This window comes from Petaurus breviceps, unplaced genomic scaffold (genome assembly GCF_028583685.1).
Source record: "Petaurus breviceps papuanus isolate PSGF00001 unplaced genomic scaffold, PetGlider_PUasm1.0 174, whole genome shotgun sequence".
In the NCBI taxonomy this organism is placed as follows: Eukaryota; Metazoa; Chordata; class Mammalia; order Diprotodontia; family Petauridae; genus Petaurus; species Petaurus breviceps.
Genome location: NW_027185761.1, coordinates 54,198,563 through 54,220,251, shown reverse-complemented (window position 1 = coordinate 54,220,251; position 21,689 = coordinate 54,198,563). Strand labels below are relative to the sequence as shown.

Here is a 21,689-nt window from a genome sequence, read left to right as displayed (position 1 = left end):
AGAAAGAAAGAAAGAAAGAAAGAAAGAAAGAAAGAAAGAAAGAAAGAGAGAGAGAGAGAGAAAAAAGAGAGAGAGAAAGAAAGAGAGAAAGAGAGAAAGAGAAAGAAAGAAAAAAGGAAGAAAGAAAGAAAGAAAGAAAGAAAGAAAGAAAGAAAGAAAGAAAGAAAGAAAGAAAGAAAGAAAGAAAGAAAGGAAGGAAGGAAGGAAGGAAGGAAGGAAGGAAGGAAGGAAGGGAGGAAGGGATGGAGGAAAAACAACTTTGCCTAAAGCTTTCCTTCAAGAAATATGAGGTTTGGGAATGAAGCGCATGTCAAATACTGTTGCTCAAAAATAGTCCAAGTTTTAATCTTCTTGTAATGTGATCACTGGAGCCAATAACTAACTTTCCTTTCAGAGGCATAAAAAATGGGGAGTGGCTATTTGCGGAAGCAAACCTGAACTCTGAAAAATTGGAAGAGAATACTGCCTTAATGATCACCCTGAGAGCGAGTGTAATCCATCTCAGGAAATAATAATAAAATTTATGATGGTTCTAAAATTGTTTAACTCCTTTCAGGAATCTGTGAATTATAGGGCAGTAACACCACCAAGGACTAGCAAGAACTCACACAAGTCCTAGGCAGTTTTGCCTCAGAGGGTATCGGCAAAAATGCTTCAATTGTTCCCTCCTGCAAAAATAAAAGATAATTTATTGTTTACCTTTCTAAGCAAGGGACGCTTTTGTCAGATGCCTATATTTCTTACATTTTTGTTCTCAGTGTTTTGCCTCAAGGTCTCTCAATATTTGGAAAAGTCTAGACACATATGAATCCCTCCCCCCTTTTTTTTCATTCTTGTAATGGGTGGGATAGGGGGAAAAAAAAGATATCAGGCCCTTCCCCCATTAGGAACAAGGGCAGTGACTCACATTTAGGTAGGATAGTATTTTGCCCTCAAGACACTCTTAACAAGGAGAAGGAAGAAAAACGTGCAATATGCCTGCATGCTTTTTTTCTGGGAACCACCTATGGCTCTTGGCATACAAACATGTCTTGAGTTGGGCAAGTCCTTTCCTGCTGGGGAATTTTTCATAATGACTTTGCAAATGAACATACACAGAGCTGCCCTGAGGAGTCCTGGATCTCTTCTCTGGCCTCTGTACTCCCAGCAGGCCCCTTTGCTATCTCCTGGGTGCTTTGCACAAAAGGACAGTTTTCTCCCCATGTCTAAATTGCTTCTCTGCCTGGAGCCTGTGCACCAGGAAGGCCAGAATCCACAAGGCTGCCTCTTGGATGCTTTCAGCAGACACTGGGTCCCAGTAAGGCTCCCCATTATTAATGATGAAATTAATATTTACTGACCCCACCAGAGTATTATGAAGATTAATTAATGGATGACTGTAAAGTTCTCTGAAGCAGAAAAGTGCTGTTTAAAGTGCTCGATAGTGATATTATAATATGCTAATAGGGGAAGAAAGAGGACGAGCCCATCGCTTACACTTCCCATTTCAGAAAGAGCTTTGCAGTTTTAAAATACTTCAAACCTTCCTCATAAATACCAGCTCTGAGTCAGGTCCATGGGGCCTTCTGCATTGTATGTCTGTGTTCATTTACTCAACAATCAATCAAAAAGCATCTATTAAGGGCCTACTATGTGCTAGGATAGGCAGCCAGAGGTGCAGTGGGCAGAATGCCAGGCTTAGTCAGGGAGACTCCTCTTGTGAGTTCAAACTGAGCCTCAGACATTTAATAGCTGTGTGACCCTGGGCCAGTCACTTCACCCTGTTTACATCCATTTCCTCATCTGTAAAATGACCTGGAGAAGGAAAAGGCGGACAGCTCCAGTATCTTTGCCAAGAAAACCCCAAATGGAGTAATGAAGAGTCAAACACGACAAACAAAATGTTCTAGTTACTGAGGACAGAGTGGTGAGGGATGTCTTAGAAAGCACGCAGCCTTCCCCAGCCCCGTCCCCATCTCCGCCCCCTATACCTTTTTAAAGGTGAGGAGACTTACCCAGGATCACACAGGCAGCAAGTTTCTGATGATAGGGGTGAGAATTGGGATGGCACTGGCACAGGACCCTTCAGATGAAGAAACTCCCTCTAAATGTCCTGGTCAGCTCTCTTTGTGCAGCCCATAGCCTGAGATATTAAAGGGCTTGCCTACCCTCAAACTCGCTGATGTGAAGCAGCTACCATGTGCCCCTGTGTTTGACTGGAAATACAAAGAAAAAAACAATTCCTGCTCTTGGGGAACAAACATCTCCTACCATCTCCTGCTACACAGCACACATCAGGGCTACAAGGGAGAGGGAGGGGGAGTGAATCTGCAATGCTGTTGGGGAAGGGAGCTCCCACTGCCCATGGAGACCAGCAGCTTTTCTGCAGCTAATGGTCTTGGACAGCTGCCTAATCCACTGAGAGGTTGAGTGGCAGTCACACCACTGGACACAACACTCAGGCCCGCGGCTTCCAGGTTATGAAGACGGCTCTGCAACTCCATGGGGATGATAGAAACAAAAATGGCCCCTGTTCTTAAGCAGCTTATATTCTATCAAGAGAAAGAACAGAGACCACAGACATGTATGCATATGTGTATGTGTACGCACACATGTGTGTGCATGTATGTGCAATGATGCACACATGTATGCATTCATATGCATGCATGGACACATGCATATGAATATGCTCTTGCACAGATACATATAGACACATACATAACACTTGCTAATACATGTATATTCTCAGAGTCATCCCTTGTGACAAAAATTTAGAAACAGGGTACAAAAAAATTATTTTAGTAAAACTAAACCCAGTATCCATGAGGTATGACAGAGTGGGCAGCATTCTCCCCTTGGATCTGCAAAGGAGCTAGAATTTTTTTGCTACTGTATTACAAATTTGAATAAAATTTTAAAAATTCAATTAATACAAATTTGATACATTTCACTATTAATTAGCTGAGAAGCAGTAATGTGAACACAACCTTGGGCAAGTCACTAACTGCTCTGGGCCAGTTTTCTTATCTGTAAAATGAGTATATTGGATTAGATGCTCTCTAAGAGCAGAGACTGCTGGTGCCATGGTGCACCTGGAATTGGGAGGACCTGAGTTCAAATTCAACCTCAGACACTGACTAGCTGTGGGATAACAGGCAAGTCATTTAACCTCTGCCTCAGTTTCTCCAGCTGTAAAATGAGAACAATAATAATACCTTCCTCTCAGTGTTGTTGTGAAGATCAAAAAGTGCTTTACACAGTTACTGCCACATAATAGGTACAGGATAAATGTCTATCCCTCTCCTTTTTCCTCTGTTTCTTTCCAGCTCTAACATATAACAAGAAAACTGGAGTTTTTAAAAGGATTTTAAAGCACTTGGCATATTACAATAACACTGTGAGATGGGTCAGTACCAAAGGTATTACTATGCCCATTTTCAAACCAAGGAAATGGAGCCTTGAGAAATGAAATAACGTGTCCATGGCCACCCAGTGAGAACATCTGAGAGACTGAAAGGTGCTCCTGAAGTTGTCTAGACCCAGCCCTGCATTTCATAGTTAATAAGCACAATCCCTATCACCATCTCATAGCTCACATTTCTGTGGCACTTGACGGCTTGCAGAACTCTTTAAAAATATGATCTCACTTTATCCTCTCAAAGGCCCTGGAAGGGAGATGCTGTTATTATCCCCATTTTACTGATGAGGAACCCAAGGCAGACAGAGAGTTAATGATCTGCCCAGCAGCTAGTAAGTGTTGGAGGATGTAGCCGACCTGAGGTTCGAAGCCAAAGCCTTGGAGTCTGGACTCAGACTGTGCTACACCACAGGGTGGCCTCCCTCTCTTTCTCTATCAATTATGAGGTTTTTATTCCCAATACATGTGCGCAAGGTTCTTGCTGATCTACTCTAAAAGCAGTGACAGCATTTTCAATTTTGAGAAAGAAAAATCTACAGCCTTCTGCCAGGACTTGTACATTTGTTTATCTATTGTTCTGTACCTAATGTTGACCCTTTTTTCTTGTTGTGGCCAGAGAGTCACAGGCTTTTATTTGGATAAACCTAAAGTAATCCATACCTGAGATTCTTCTGAATTAAATCTGAACACATATTTTCCTGGAAGATCTTCTAAGACAAACAAAAACATGCCTTGGTTGCTTTAGTCCATTTATCAAATGTAAAGGAGAGTGAGGCAATGTCCTTGCTCATAAAGACAATGAACGCTGGTGCTTGGAAAAGGGACAGAGTCACACAGGAAAGGAGGGAGGCAGGAGACAAGCCATTGTGGGGACTGTCCCATGAGCTTCTCTCTTACCAGACAGAGCGACCTCCCTGTCAGTTTCTCTTGGGATGTTGGGAGGCTCTTCTTGGTCTGGTCAGGGTAAGTCCAGGCTTCCTGCTAAAGACTCTGTTTTCCTCCACTGTGACATAAGATCTCCATAGCACATTTTTTATTGTTGTTATTCTTTTAACTTAAGATTAGTTTTCTAAAATTTGGGGACAAGGCAGATAGCAGGCATCCAAATAATCTATTGCTTTGTTGTGGGGAAACGTCCTATGGTGCACTTGGACAGTTCCCTCTCTATGACATTTGCAGCAGTAAGAGCTGGGTCAGAGATAAAATGGGAAGCCAGGCCTTTCCAGCTGCAGGGCTCTCTACATGCTACACCTTGTCATCTCTCAAATGGAAAGGAGAAGACAGAATTCAAAGTCAAACCTACTGCAACCAGGTGAAGCACCATGACTGAAGACAGACGCACACCAGCACTCATTCCGGCTGAAAACTGTGATCAACAAAAGAGGCCAATGGAGTTTGGAGGTCAGGAAATCTTTTGTAATCTTAGAGTTTATCTCAAAGGGAAGTGGGGTCCTGTGGTAGGTAGTGGCCTCTTCTTCACTGGAGGTCTTGAAAGGAGGGATGACCATCTGTTACGTGTGGTAGTAGAGATTCTTATTCAGGTATGGCTTGGACCAGATGAGCATTGAGTGTTGAGTAATGAGTTAAAAAAGTACATGATTCTAAGATTATCGAAAAAGATGGGGGACGAAATTTTGTCATCAGATGCACAGAATAGAAAAAATTAATAATGCATAGGACTAGTGGCAGAAGGCTATAGGTATTTTATTCTTAAAATTGAAAACAGTATTACGGTGCCTAGAGTAGACCAGCAAGTATCTAACCCACTATAGGGAGGCAAAAGACATTTATAGCCATAGTTTACCAGCAGTGGGCTTCATGCCACGTAAAGTATTGAATCAAGCACCCTCCCTCCCCAGGACACTTGCTATATAAATTACAAATGTTCAGAAGTCTTGGCAAGGGGCTAATATTAATAAGAAAATGAATGCAATATTCATGAAAAGAACTTGAAAAGCCACTGTTTATGCCTGAAATCCTCTGATATTTCCCATAATTATTATGTCATTACAAACACAGGGGTGAGGAACACAAAGCAGGAACAAGTAATGTTTCTGAGATGAATACACATGCAGACAATGGTCTTAAGAAAAATATCACCATGGATTCAGATCAAGAGAAATAATGCATGATCTCAAGCTACAGAATTCCTTTGAAAAGCAAAAAAAAAAATACATATTTAAATTAAGAGTAAAAAAAAGTGTTGTTTTTTTTTTTTTTAAACAGGGAACTTGTTCAAAGGAAAACCAAAATTTCACGTGCCTGACTCAGTCACTTACTCTTTGGGAAGACTGAAGTTCCATGAGGGTTAAGGTCTATCCCTGTATCCCCAAGACCTAGAACAATACTCGGCACACAGTAGGCACTTTAAAAATGTTGGTCAAGTTGAATTGTATGTAGTAGGTGTTTAACAAATATATGTTGAAAGAACTGCCCTGGATATTTTCCATTTTCTAAAGGGAGTACAGAGGAAAGAACATTGAACTTGAAAATTACAGGACTCTAGTTCAAATCCTGGCTCTGCCCCTTAGGAGTGATATGTGATCTCTCTGGGCCATAGTTTCCTCATTTGTAAGATGAGGGTATTGGAACAGACTGACCTCTGAGGACCCTTATAGATCCAGATTGATGATCTTATGATCCATAATCTCTGTCAATAGACATCATCAAAATTTGTTCCTAGTACAAAGTGATTGGGTCAGCTCCCTACTTTGCAATATTTTCCTTGTTTTAAATCAGTTTCTTTAACTTTATTGGAGAACACAGATTCATGGGATCAGAGATTTGGAGTAGGAAAGGAACTTGGAATGACCTAGTCTAATTTCTCCATTTTACAAATAAGGAAACAGGAGCCCAGAGAAACCATGTACATGTACTTTGCCTGACAGCACACAGTTGAATGGCCAAAACTAAATTTTAACCCAGGTAATTTGATTACCCACACAAGGTGGGGGGAGGGGGGAGGACGTGGGGGGGGAGTTTTAATTGTTTTTGTTGTTGTTTTTAACACTTACAACCTTCCTTTCCATACCAGTGTCCTGGTATGGGATATTTCAAATGGCTGAAATTTGACATAACCAGAAAATAACTTATCCTTTAAGTCCCACCAACATCAGGCCTTTTTTGAGCCTCTCCATTCCTTGGAGGGTGCTAATAGCATCCTAGTCACCCAGGATGGAAACCCCCCCAATCATCCTTTCTCATGCATCCCACATTGCCAATCAACTGCCAAATCTTGAAGTTTTTACCTCCACAGCATCTCTCTTATCAGACTTCTTTTTTCCCCACTCCTACAACCATCACCTCAATTCAGAAACTCAGTCACCTTGAGCCTGAACTATTTAAATATCTCCCTTCCTAACTGATCTACCTGCCACTGCTACATAGCTACAAAAGTGAATTTTCTACAGTGTGGATCTGACCGTGACACTCCCCTTCTCAATGAACTATCGTGGCTCCCTATTACCCCTGGGATTAAATCCTAATGTTTGGCATTTGAAGTCTTTTACAACCTGACCCCGTCTGTTCCCTGTCTCATTATACATGATTCCCTTCCATACTCACAGCCAAATTGGCCTTCCTACAAACTCCTCATATGTCATTCAGTTTCCCATTTCCTTTCCTTGGCACTGATTTCTGACTTAGTCACTCAATTGAAAGCACTGTCTCTAAAGTTACTAATGATCAAATCTGATGGTCTTTTATTCATCTTCATTCTTCTCAATCTATCTTCTGCATCTGACACCAGTGACTAATAGGAACAAACTGCAAAACAGAACTTTTTAAACTTTTAAATCTTTACATGAATGTTAGAGATCATTGGTATGGTCATCACCATCAGCATCAGCACCACTATCTTCCTCATCATCACCACCATCACCATCGTCATCACCATCATGATCACCATCACTACCATCAGCCACCCTATCTTCCTTCCCCTCCCCCTTCCTCCCTCCTTTCCAGGTTTCCCTAGCATTACTCTTTCTTGGTTCTATTCCTTACCTATCTGATTGCTCTCAGTGTCCTTTGCTGGTTCATCATCTATGTCATACCTTCTGACCAGGGTTATATCCCAAAGTTCCGTCCTATGCCCTCTTCTCCTTCCACAATCTTTCTCCTGCCAATTTATCACCCATTGCATCGGTTTTAGTATCATCTCCATGAAAATGATCCATGATATGCCCACTTCTAGTCTCTCCCTTATGGGTCAGTCCCCATCACCAGTTGCCTACTGAACATTTCAAACTGGAAATCCAAGAGATATCTCAAACTCAACATGTCCCAAGTGAAATTCATTATCTTTTCCCTCAAATTCTATCCTCTTTAAAACATCATTATTTCATTCCAAGGCAGCACTATCAATATGGCATCTAAGGTTTAAAATCATGGCACAATCTTCAATTCTTTGTTCCACAGAGCTAAGAAGCAGCCAAATCTTGCCATTCTGAACAGTTGCAGATAAATTGTTAGATATCAAGTCAAGAAGCCCTGAATTTGAATCTTGTCTCTGAGATTTACTTGCTGTGGGATCCTGGGCAAGAAACTTCTCAGCCTCTGTTTCCTCATTTGTAAAATAGGATATTAACAGTACTAATCTCACAGGATTACTGAGGGAGAGTTGTCATTGGTAGGAAGTTTCTCCTGCCATCTAGCTTAAATTAGACTAGAAGCAGATTACCTCCTCAAGTACATGACATGAAGTTGATGACCTCCTCAAAATAAGGAACATAAACTGCTGCCTAAACACTATCATTATTGTTGCTGTTGCTTATTTCTTTTACAACATCTCTTGCTTCTAACTCCTCCTTTCGCTTCACACAACTATCTCCTTTGTTCAAGCCTTTGAACACTTTTCACTTCATTGTTGCAGCAGCCCACTAACTGGTCTCTCTTGTTTCTCCCCATGTCAGTCCATCCTGTACAGTGCTGCTGAAGTGACCTTCCTTTAACATAGACCTGGCCAAGTCACTCCCTTACTCAGTCAACTTCAGTGGCTCCCACTTGCCACCAGGATCAAATATAAACTCCTCTATTTGGTTTTTAAAGTCTAACACAACCTGACTGCAATCTATTCTAGCCTTAGTGGACATTACTGCTTCCCCCACACTCTGCAATTCAGTCCACCTACTTTCTCTTTGTTCCTGGAGCCTTCTTCCTTCCCTTCACATTACAGAAGCAGACAAAGTTCAAGGACTGCCTTCCATATGACCTGTTTCCTGATTAGTCCTCCACTCCCTCCCAAATTACCCTATGTTTACTTAATTTGGGCACAGATGTGCTGAGCTCATACAGGTAATAGATTGGGGAGCTAGGATACAAATCCGTTTTTTTGCTGTTGTTCAGTTATTTTGGTTGTGTCCAATTCTTCCTGACCCCATTTGGGGTTTTCTTGGGAAAGATACCAGAATGATTGGCCATGTCATTCTCTAGCTCAATTCACAGATGAGAAAACTTAGGCAGAGTGAAGTGAGTTGCCCAGGGTCACACAGCTAGTAAATGACTGAGGTCAGACTTGAACTAATAAAGAGGAGTCTTCCTGACTCCAATCCCAGCACGTCAAATCCAGTGCCCTTTCCACTGGATTTATGGAAGAAGCTTATAATCAGGATGGCAAGATACCATCAGTCCACAGAGGAATATAATACATATTTTTCTGAGAAATGATTAGTGATTTTCTTGTTATAAGAGAGTCCGTGGGTGGAATTTTTCTGCTAATGCAGGGCAACACCAACTGTGCAATTTATATTCTCCAAATGTTTCCTGGGGCACTGAAATGTTAAGTGCCTCTCCAGTACTCTCCTCAGTGCTGGGAACCACGGTTGAAGACTGACAAGGATATGCATGAGAATGTCCAGAGGAGGACAATGAGGATGTCGAAGTATACCTCCCTATCCTATATCATGTGATGTCCCCGCGGCCTCATTAATGACAGCATGAGGTGAGCACAGAGGAGTGTGAGATCAAACAAGGGGGAAGGACTGGAGGGTCCTGGAGAGAGAACTGGAAGCATCCTCAGAAGTCAGCGAGCTCAGCCCTTTCATTTTACAGATGAGAAAAATGAGGCTGAGGAGAGAAGAGACCTCGGTAAGTCACAAAGGTAGGACCAGAACTCAAGGCATGTGAGCTCTCCTCATTCTAGAGCTGAGGGATCAAGACACTGTGAAGCAGGAGGCATAAGAGCTGGGTCTGGAAGGAGATGAGGCAAGGAGGAGAAGGCAGGAAACAGAGGACACCACAGAGAAACAAGCTGAAGACCAAGTACATGGGAGTGTGGCTGCAGCTTTCACCATCTTCCCTGCAGTGCTTTCCCCACTGGGAAACACTGGTCCCCCGTCTCTACCAAACAAGTATTTATATGTATGTATATGTGTACGCATATATGCATGCATGTGCATATACACACGCATGTGTGCACACATGTACATGTATGTACATGTGTCCATATGCATGTGGGCGTACATGCATGTACATGTATAGATTTGTGTGTTGTGTATGTGTTATATATATATATATATTCATTTCAAATAACAGATGAAAATACAGCAGAACCCATGCATTTATTCGTTCATTCACTCATTCTTCAATAGTTTTGTTGGGTGTTAACCACATGCCCCATGGTTTTTACTGGAGGCTTCCATTTCCTCTCAGATGGAATATGCTGCTAATAAGGGTGCTTGGCATTTCACTCTTTCCAGGGAAGATTTGGATAAGAAAGGCAATCACCTCTCTCAGTGCCATGTTGAATGTCATCAGGCAACTACCATGGCATCTGAACCATCACCAGGACCGATCTCACTCCATTGTTTGGCTCTATGTGGACCCAGCTGCGGACACTGGCTTGTGCAAAGTCTTTCCTCAAGCCAGCTACAGTCACAGATCTCATCTACAAGTACAAGCTTGAAATCAGAAGGATAAGTGGTAAGGAGCACACAGATGTGTGAAAGATTTCCTCTCATCGTAGAAGTTCCCCAAGAAAGAAGGCCTGGAGCCTCCTCACCCTGAAACCAGAAAGACCCTGCCGTCTTCTTTCCCTGAAATATACCTTGGCCATCCTCACCTCTTTCTATTCTGGTGGGTTTCTAATGGGAGATTCCATTTTGGGGAGGGGCCCAGGCCAGCCAGCCATGATCTTGTACCTTCACTAACCTGGCATGGAGTAAGTACTACAGAAAGGCTTTCTTCCTTCCAATGATGGAGATCATCTAAGCCAGGTGCTAGGTATACCATGGGTGTCAAGTGTTTGCTAGTCATTTTGTTCTTCCCTTTCTTGTCTCAAGGACACTCTCCTTCAAAGTAAAATAAAAACTGAGTGGCCCAGTCTCTCTGCTGTGCAATATCACGGTCCCATCCAGTCAAGCATCCCAACACTTCCCCTTATCTCCTTGGAATGCAGGGATACACTGAAATCAAACAAATCCAGCTTGAAAACCTCCCGATTCCCTAGCTAACTGTGCTCCCTCCCCACACCATCCTGCTTGACTTTATAGCTGCTGTGCAATATGCAGAGTCAGCAAAAGCTGACATTTGGTCATTCCTCCCATGTAACAGACCTGGCTGAAAAGGGATACACTTGGGATAACAGTCAAACATTAGTACATGCTAAGTTCTGCGAGGCACCCGTTCAGACCTCACTGTCAAAGGGCATTCAGCACCAAGGGCAGAGCATATCTCCTTCAAGCAGCTGCCCTACCTCTCCATCAAGCAATTCCTGCCAACCATGCTCTCTGTACACAAAGGCAGTATACGTTGGTCTACAGTGGGGATGGACCTCATGAATCCAGACAAGTGTGGAAGAACGGCGATTGCCAGTCCCGCCCCTCATTATTCAGGCTTCAAGAGAACGGAGAGGAGCTGTCCAGCAGGTGGACAATGTAGCAAGTTCCAGAAAACAGTTGCGGCAGGGGAATCAATTTGGATTTTATAAAAGGAAGACTCACCTGGTCTTGGGAGTGCTAATATCCAGAAAATGAAGAGGTTTGGTAATTCAACTACAAGAGAAAAAAAAAAACAAAGTGCTTATCACAGTTTACTCTGCAACAGAAGCCATAAAAAGGTGGGTCTGAGTGAATTCCTACTTGTATGATGAAAGGCCAAATTAGGGACACTGCACAATTATTTCTGGTGTACTTACAATTCCTAATAAAGTTAATGTCACAAACATTTACTGTCTCTAGTGTGTCAGGCACCATTCCAGGTACTTGGGATACAAAGACATACAGCAAAATGACCTCTGCCCTCAAGGACTTTATATTCTACTGGGTGGGGGGGAACACTATGGGTACACACACAAGTACATACTAAATAAGTTTGTTTTCTCTCTCTCTCTGTCCATATATATATATATACATGTATAAATGTGATATATTACATATGTACATATATAATTATATAGCAATAAGCATTTATTATGCATTAGAAATTCAAAGACAAATAAAGGAATTGCCTGTATATTTAAAGAGCTTACATAACATGCTTAATTTTTAAGGGTCCAAGGTCACCTGACCTCTGTATTCCAGGTTCTTTTTACTAGTGATCTTCAAATTAAGCCTAAACCACTAAACTTTGAATGACTTTCTACATTAAGAGGTACCATGTTTACATTGGAAGCACAGTGGATAAGAGCTCTGGACTTGGAAGGAGGAAGACCTGAATTCAAATCCAGCTTCTGACACAATCCACTTCATGACACATGCCCCTGGGCAAGTCATTCAACCTCTTTCTGTCTCTGTTTCCATAATAAAATGAGATCATAAAAACCTGCATCCCAGGGCTGTTGTAAGCATCAAATAAAATAGTGTTTATAAAACACTTTACCAACCGCAAGGCACTATACAAATGCTATTATCACTATTGTTATTATTATAATTATTGCAAACCACCACTGCTTTTACTCAACTATTTTGTAATGCCTTGTTGACATATATCAGATTTATCTAAAGGAATTCCCAATTGTTTAATACGGTGTAGAAAAAATGTAGGTGAACACACTGGAGCCATCTTCAAGACCCTAAAAGAATGTTTTGGGGAAGATGTTTTAGATACATTCTCCTTGGCCTCAGTGCAGAACCAGTCCCAATGTGTGGAAGGGACCAAAAAGCAGACTGTGAGTCAATGTAAGGAAAAGCTTAATTGTAGTTGGAGCTCTCCCACAGCAGCACAGTCTTCTTCCCTAGACGTCATCATGCAAAGGCTGCATCACAAGTCTCAGAAAGTGAAGGTAAGTCTAGATGGCCACCGAGCTCCCTTCTAGGGCTGAGATTCTGCGATTCACCAAGAGGCTCCTTTTGAAAACTTCCATTTTTATACAACTGAAATGAAGTCCAGCTTTGAAGCAGCTCTTCCACTGAGCTGCCATGTTTAGCTGTGGTCTCAGATGGAAACGGAGTCGCCATACAGGAAGCACATGGTAAAGGAGGTTGAGAAAAATGCCTCATTTCTTTCTAACTTCCTGACAGCAGTCTTGGAGGGAGGGGATAACGGTCACAGAATTACAGAATTTCAGAGTTAGGGGAAGCTCAGCAAAGTAAGAGAAAGATCTCATATGCCATGATTTTCATTCAATTACCAAAAAAAAAAAAAAAAAACTCACAACTATTTCAGCTGCCTATCAAACATTCTCAGTTCATTAAATTAAAAAAAAAAGAAAAAGGGGAAAACGGTCACAGAATTACAAAATTTAAGAGTAAGGGGAAGCTCAGCAAAGTAAGAGAAAGATCTCATATGCCATGATTTTCATTCAATTACCAAAAAAAAAAAAAAAACAGTCACAACTATGTCAGCTGCCTATGCAACAGTCTGCAGTACATTAAATATAAAATAATAGTAACAGGATTGCTGCTTGTCTCAGGACCCTTTCTAGCTGAATTCCATGGCAAAAAAAAATGAGATGAATAACAATAATAAAAGAAGAGATGATGATGATGGTGATAATATTAGGAATTGACATTTACACAGCAGCTTAAGGGTTGAACAGTACTTTACACTTACTATCTCACTGGGTTCTTAAAGCAATCTTGTGGTGTGAGTACAACAAGTAATCTTGTCCTCATTTTACAGATGAGGAAACTGAGGCTCTAAAAGATTCATGCTGTGGTTGTCTAGTTTATAAGTACTGGAGGTAACTCTAGGAGGGGACCCTACTCATTCTTTCACTTTACTACTCAAATTAATGAAACCCACAAGCATTTGGAGGTCTGAAGGAGCAGAGAGGGATATTAGTTTTGAAATTTCAGGTTTGTTTGTAAATCACTAGTATTTAATAAGCAGCTATTAGTGCCAGGTATTATGCTAGACACTGAAGCAATAAAGACAAAAATAGGCAACAATCCTTGTCCTCAAAGAACTTACATTCTAATGGGGTAGACAAGAGGACCTTAGGAGAGAAATGAAGTCACCATCATCCCCAAACCACTCTCTCATAATTGGCTAATTAGATGAAGACTCAGCCTCAGAAATTTGAACTTCAGACTTGAGCCAAATGGGATGAAATCATAGGAAATGGATTATGCTTTTAATTGGAAAACAGCAAAGTGGAATAATTGTGTGAAGCTATCCCAGTTTTCCAAAGAACAAGTGGACATCTGGAAGCAAGTCTACAGCTTTTCAAACCCCAATCATCCTCCCAGATTCATAAAGCTTAGGAAAAGAATACTGCTTGTGAGAATGCCTGCATGACAAAAAGCAACTTGATTTTAAAATATATATATATCATGCAAGTGATGCTTCCTAGCAAGTGTTTATGAAACTGCATAATTTCAAAGCCTCGAGTATTATATTGCACTGTTTTCTTGGGAGTTGTTCACATTTGCATATCTTTTTACACATCCTATGAAATTAATATTGCCTTTTGTATTCTGAACTTAGCTAATATAACTTGCCATATTTGCTTTGCATTGCTATGAGTAATATAGATTGAACACCCGGGGGGACTTGTGTTGCCTACATAAGCTTTATTCTTTCATCGTTACATTTTTCTAATATGAATACATTAAATCAAGATTAATAAACCTTTGCAGAACAGGCCAGCCTTGCAAGAGGCAAATTGCGTAGGGGGAAGTCAGCCCTCTGAATATAGGAAACAGAGCTAGGAATACCAGAGCCAAAGGAGTCCATTTGCAAGGTCTTGGAACACCAGACAATATGGCAGAGCCCCCATGATGCCCAGCAAACATCTTATGGCGAACTGTGTACAAAAGAACATCAGAAACACTGCATTTGAAAAACTCAACTTGTGATAATTAGGCTGCTTTCTCTCCTTGGTACCTCCTTCTTAGATATTAGAAACTCAGCAAGGTTCTAGATCAGGAAGGGGGACAGCAGGAGGATGGGAAGAGGGAGGAGCTGTTAGAATCAAGGAGCCGGAATAAGGAAAACGAGCAATTTAGTTTGAAAAAGAAAAGTAAACAGCAAGAAAAAATTAGGCCATTGGGAGTGCTGGTAGCAAGCCAGAGACCAAAGTCCACATACAAAGGAGGTTCAACAGAGAAAGATAAAATAGGTTTCCATCTTCTGGAACTGGAGTACAAAGGCAGCACTGCAATGTGGGATAATAAGAGTGCTTATTATGATAATAATTGGTGGACTTTACATGGCATTTATATAGCACCTGAAAGTTTGTAAAACCCTTTAAAAATAGCACTTCATTTGCTCCTCATGGCAACCCCGAGAGGTAGGTGCTATTATTACCCTCATTTTATAGATGGGGAAACTGAGACAGATGCTTAAGTGAATGGATAGTAGCAAAGACAGTGCTGGGCTTAGAGTCAGGAAGATGAGTTTGAATTTTTTCTCAGACAGACACTTGCTAGGTGCATGACCCTGAGTAAATCATGACCTCTTACCCTCTGTTTCCCCATTTGTAAGATGGGGATAATAAAGCTATTATCTCTAAGTCTTTGTGTAAAGCTTTAAAAAATGCTGTAAAAGTTACTGGCTATCAGTATCACCATCATCATCATTATTCCCTCTTACCTAGACCATAGCAATAACTACCCAACTGATGGACACACTTCTTGTTTCGCCACTGCCCAGTCCATAATCCACACATTTATTTGCTCAAATTTATACATGCCAAACACAGGTCTAATCACATCTCACTCACTTGTTCCAACATCTCCTGTGTTGCCTTATTGCATTTGGAAAAAAAATGCTTTAGCCTTCATTTATCTAAGGTCCTCCACAGTAGGGCTTCCACTGATCTCTCCTACTTTGAAATTATGGAGCTCCTTTAGAAAGCTGACCGCTCTGAAGGAGAATTCTTACATGAGCCTCAGACAATCCAAGGATCTCTCACTTATTAAACTTTCAACAAACTGAAATCAATATTGGAGGAGTCAGGGGAACCCAGATATGACCTCTTTGTCTACTCCCCCAAGAATGACCTGCCCCTCGGAGCCCTCTGTCTATCATGTAGAGGAGAGATTCAAACATTTTACCAGTCCTGCTCCCAGGGGGCCAACAACCACCATACCTGCCCACGTGACCCTCGACAAGTCATGCAACTTCTCAGTGTCCTCACTTACATGGTTTGGAAAATTTGGGCTCTGAATTCCTTTTCTAATTCCTTTTCTAACTTTGCCTCTATGATTCTCTGACCCTACCAGGTACAGCCTTATATGGCAAGTACATTCCTCAGTTACTGACCTGGCTCTCTAAATATATTATATAATGGCCTGAGCCCCTGAATCAGTCAGCAATGGAATCCTCTCCATTTGTCCCAGGTGTCAGAGGACCATGTCATCTCAACTTCAAAGGCAAACATGGAAGGGAATCTGCTTCTCTCTTCCCCATTCCTAACCTGCTTCTCAACAGGCCTATTTCTAGGATAGAAACCCCCACTCACCCCCATTTCCAATTCACTTCATTTTCCCAAGGTCTTAGTAAGAAATCACTGTGTGGAAGGATTTTCTCTACATTGTTGAGACATTTCTAGCCAGGGGCTTCAGAAATAAAGAGCCCAAGAGATCTAGAAATCACATTCTTTTTTTCAGTTCAACAAGCATTTGTTAAATTTTTGTTAAATGAAAAGAAATTTTTTTTTCAAAATTTGTTTGATACAGGCAACTCTGACTGGGCTTTAGTGGGCTTTCCAGTTACACCTTGGTCACCCTATCTTGTTCAGCTGGGGGTTTTGAACCCAAGTGTTGGACTTTACATATTTATGCTTACTAAATTTCATTGTGTTAGCTTCAGACTACTGTGAGGACTACTTTGCATACTGATCCTGCCACCTAATTAGCTCTATGAGGTTTGTTTCATTTGCAAGTCTGATAAGCATTAAGTCTATATCTTCATTTAAGCTGCTGATAAAAATGTTGAACTGAAAAGGGCCAAGGACAGTGCTTGACCACCATGATAAAAATAGAATCTGTGCCCCTAAGTCTTTCAGTGTCCTACTTGGAATGTCATGAACATTAGAGATTGTTTCCAGATTTCTTTTGCCATTATCATTTATTTGTTCCCACCTAGATCACCAGGGGCAAGGACTGATACTTAGATTTAGCTAGTTTTAGGAGGTAGTCCATCACACCCAAAATACATTCCCAAGGAAAACAATAAATCTCACAATGTGTGGGAAAATTACTTACATGCTGCTTACATACACCACTCAGTCTTTCTTCATAACATCATTTCAAGAAATACCATTCACCGTGACATGGAGACCAAGAAGATGCTCCATTTTTAAAAATCCAGAGCTGTCTTCTGGGCTTAGAAAAGTGGGTCAATTTTAACACTCCAAAATGCTCACAGGTATTTCTTCTCTTCCAGGCTCACATCACAATCTTTGCCCCTTGCACCCTATAACTTTTATGCCACTGGTTTAGAATTTCTTTTTTCCACAGGATCTATTTCTTTTTTTCCTCCTGGGTTTTTATTTGTGAGCCTACTATAAAGTATTACATCCTTTCTGATAAATTGGAGAACTGAGATATATTTCTCCAGTCCCTTTCTCTATGCCACAAGGCAAACCAATTTGCACTCACACAATACCTGTTGATTGCCTGGAGCAGAAACACAAAAATGGCACAACCTCATAGGTTTATTAGAACATTTTTCTCATTCTCTGTGCCCACTGAAATTGGGATAGTCTGTCCTTTGTTATTGGAGGGTCCTCCTGACTAGTCCTGCTGCTAAATGCCAAAGCAAACTAGTTGATGGTCAGGATAACTTAATACTGGGATGAGTCTGTAGGCGTTCAGCAATCCTTCTCACTTTCTGCTTCTCAAGGGCCAATACCAGTGGACCTGTGGTCACATCATTAGAGATTACAATCACAGCTTGTGATACCTTTTTTTCGATCTGCATGACATTTGACTATGTGCTCATATGAATCTTCCAAAAGGATACAATGTGCTTTCTAGAGGTTCTTAACCATTTTCATGCTATGGTACTCTAGACAGTCTGGGTACACCTATAAGCCTTTTTTCAGAATAAGGTTCTTCTTTCTAATGAATAAAATACTATGGATTATAAAGGAAATGAATTATATTGAAATAAATATGTATATTTCCTCTATGAAGTTCATAGGATTCCTGAAATCCATCCATGGATCTCTTGGGGGTTGGTGAACCCCAGTTCAAGAACCCCTGATCAAGATGTTTTGATACTGAATGGATACCAAGGGCTAAGTACATAAGTTGTCTACTGATTGTACCTCATTATACTGCATGATGATTGTCCACCTTCTTTTCCTCATAATGCATTTCAGATGACATCCTTGTGATGGCTTCTCTTGTGAGATGCTTTGTGCTAAGCTGCTGCAGCCTATTCATGTCCATTATGGGCACCTCCACCATTTACTGGGTGAAATTCAACATACAAAATCTGTATGTTTATATCATTTAAAGGCCAACTCATGAAGATTATCTGGATGACTTCTCATCAAACTTCCATAATGAAGAGATTTATGTCATAGCCCTAATTGTCCCCAGTATGATCAGTCACCTTAACTAACAGCTTTGCTAGAAAAACTCCAAGCTTGTTAAACCCTCCTGAATGCCTTTTGCCTTGTGCTTCCTGGTTACTTCAAACAAGGGTGCTTGAAATGCATTAAACAATGAGGCACATTAAAATTCAGTCCTGAAAGATTCTGAAGTACAAGAAACTTAAAGACAGGAGGTGAATGAACATCTTTTTGGTCCATGGCAATATAATTACACATCTCATTCTAGACACAGCACAGACAATATAACACTCTTGCCTTTGTGTATCCTTGGTTTTTCCTAACATATCTAAAAAATTAAAAGCTACCCAAAAAGTAGACTATAGAGCTTTAGAAGGTCATGAGTTTCCTCCCATAACAAGACTTCAAGCAAAGGTAATAGGATAACTTATCAACATGTTTGTGGAAGGGATTCTTTAAAGAAAAAAACACATTTTATTGACATATCTTCCCCCATCCCTCTTCCTCCCCCACATAGAATGGCATCTCTTTTTAACAGGTATTTTTATTTATTTATTTTTGGTTTTTTTTAACAGTATTCTTAATGTGGAATCTGAAGATCCCCAAAGTAGATAAATTCTTGGGGTTTCCAAACTTGGATGAGAAAATCATATTATATTAATTTTTCTTAACCTCTAACTGAAATCTAGCATCTCCTTCAATTATACATGTAGATCACAAGACACTATTCAAAGAAGGGGTTTTCAGGCTTCATAGACTGGCAAAAAATTATGATAAAAAATGTTAAGAATTCTGATGTTATAACAAAGAATTTTTTTTAAAAGAAAAGAACAAGAGAAAGATAAAAAGCTCAGCAGAGCTGGTTACACTTTTTAAAAAATCCTGATATATGCAATCGTCCACATGCCTGGAGCACCCCCCACAACAGGAGTGAGGAGGGATACTTCCTCACAACTCTACTTTATGGCCAAATTTATTCTTTATGTTTTTCACAACATTCATTTTTTAAACCACTTCCTAGTTGTTCTTCCCACTTACATTATCATAGTCACTCTGTATGTGTCTTTTTTTTTTTGGCTCTACTAACTTTACTTTGAGTCCATCTATATGAGTAGCATGTTCATCACTTCTTACAACACAGCAATAATCCATCAACTTTACCCACCTGAATTCATTTAGTCATTCCCCAATCAGCACCTGCTTTGTTTCTATTTCTTTGCTACCACAAAAAAGCTGCTATAAATGGAGTGATATATATCAGATCTTTCTCTTTATCAATAATATCTTTGGGAAAAATTGCAGGGGGCATAAGGGGCCCTTTCTGTATAAGAACCAGAGTGCAGACCATTAGGAGAGTGACCACATATCTCCTCAGATGAGACTACCCTGTGTGATAGTAATGGCATTTAAAGATTCCCCTGTATTGGCTTAGTTTTTCAAATTGATTGTGTTAAAACCCAGAGCTTGTTAATCCCACCTGTGGAATGGACTTGTTGATGTGAAAAGAGAGTCCTGAACTGGGAGGAGCTGGTGACTGAGATTTGGAGAGACAAGAGAGAGGCGGAAGACCTTTTTGGAAGCAGCACCTCATGGAGGCAGAGAGAGAGACTGAGAAGGATTGCTGGGGGCCACTTTGAATCGCCCTGGACTTTTGAGACCTGCCCCCTGAGCTGCCAAGGACTGAGGAGACATGGCTGTTTTGGTGGTACTTTGTCTGTCTGTTTTGATGTTGTTTTGCCAGATTTGTCCACTGGTGAAAGACAGTCCTGTTGTTGAAGAAGTCCTGGAACCTGGCTTTTGGTTAAGAAGCCCTGAGACTGTCCTGCAGATAGAGAGTGAATACTGTCCACTGGTGAAGGACAGTGCTGTTGTTGCAGGGGTCTGGAGACTGTCCTGCAGACAGAATGAATACTGTCCACTGGTGAAGGACAGTGCTGTTGTTGCAGGGGTCTGGGAGCCTTTCTGTTGGTTCAGAAGCCCTGAAGAAGGATTTTCTTGTTGTATGTTTACAGAAATCCTGGGAGAGGGTTTTGCTAATGTTTTCAGGGGTTCTAGGACTGTTCTACAGACAGAGGATGAATTAATGAAGGGACTGGCAATGTATCTTGTGGCCTTGCTAAGCCTTGTCTCCCCAGGAACTAAGATTGCTGAGAACTTGCCTTGTGTCAAGATGAAGAAAAGACCTCTATTTGGGTATTAAGTGCTGTGCTTAAACTTGATGTAACTCTGGGGTAGATTCAATTGTGATCCAGGGGTGGGGAACTTTTGACCTTTTTTTGTTCTATGGTTGAACAAGTGAATGTACTTTACTTATGTTTGGAAACTAATCTCCATTTGAGAAGAGGGGCTTTGTGGTGGACTAAATGAAGGTATAGCCTAGGGGTGGAGAAGTATTTAGAACAGGGACTTTGTAATTGATTGAATGATTGGAAGGTCCTGGGGTGGGGTAGTCCTTGGAGATTATTTAATCACACTTAGTAAATGCTGTATTTGGAATGATGTCATGTTTTGATCTTTGTTCTTGGTTTGTCACTGAATAAAATGGAGAGCACCTATGCTGGTATTCTGAACCTTGGGAAGTTGCCTCTGCTTGACATTACACCCTGTAAGCACTGAAAATCTCCAAATTACCAGAACTAGCCCTGAAAAGAGCAGATCAAAAAAGCCTGAAGTCTGAGATACTGCCTTTCTCCACCATACACTGGAACAGAGCCAAATAGTAACAAAGTTTAAAATCAAGAAATAGAGGCAAAGAAATGAATGAACAACAACTAAAAAAGAGCTTAATCATAAAATGCTATTGTTGTGACATAGAGAAAAAGACAATGAAGTCAAAACAGCTAAAAACAAAGCCTCAGAGAAAAATATGAACTGAATACAAGTCCACCAGGAATTCCTAGAAGAACTAACAAATTATTTTCAAAACCCAATAAGAGGGGTGAAGAAAAAAAGGGTAAATAAATGAAAGCAAAGGAAGGAAATTATGAAAAAAAATTAACAGTTTAGTAAAAGAGTTCCCCCTCCCTCACCCCCAGCCAAATACTGAAGAAAATAACACCTGACAGAAGACCTCAATTTTCCTGCTCTCAAAGCTAGGTAAATCAAATCACAAAATAAATAAGAAAGAAGTCAAGGAGATGAACAGAATCTCAGAAAAGTTAGATATGACAGACCTCTGGAGACAACTGAATGGGAATAGGAATGAGTATACCTTTTTCCAATTGTACAGGATACATTCACAAAAACTGATCATATATTAAGGCATAAAAAGCATCACAATCTAATGCAGAAAAACAGAAATATTAAATATACCCTTTTAAGACCATAATGAAAAAATACATTTAATGAAGAGTTGTAGAAGTATAGACTAAAAAGGTAATTGGAAACTAA

At 40.6% G+C, this 21,689-nt stretch overlaps 1 protein-coding gene across 26 annotated transcripts in view; it reads right to left on the bottom strand.

Annotated features, from left to right (window-relative positions):
• Window positions 1-21,689, bottom strand: part of FHIT (fragile histidine triad diadenosine triphosphatase) — a 1,710,176-nt gene that overhangs the window by 1,333,773 nt on the left and 354,714 nt on the right. For 17 of the 26 annotated variants that reach the window (XM_069084211.1, XM_069084216.1, XM_069084217.1 and 14 more), the window contains one exon: window positions 11,335-11,385. The exons of the other annotated variants lie outside the window; for them this stretch is intronic. The gene's annotated coding sequence lies outside the window, so the exon portion shown is untranslated. The remainder of the gene's footprint in view (window positions 1-11,334; window positions 11,386-21,689) is intronic. 26 annotated transcript variants of the gene reach the window in all.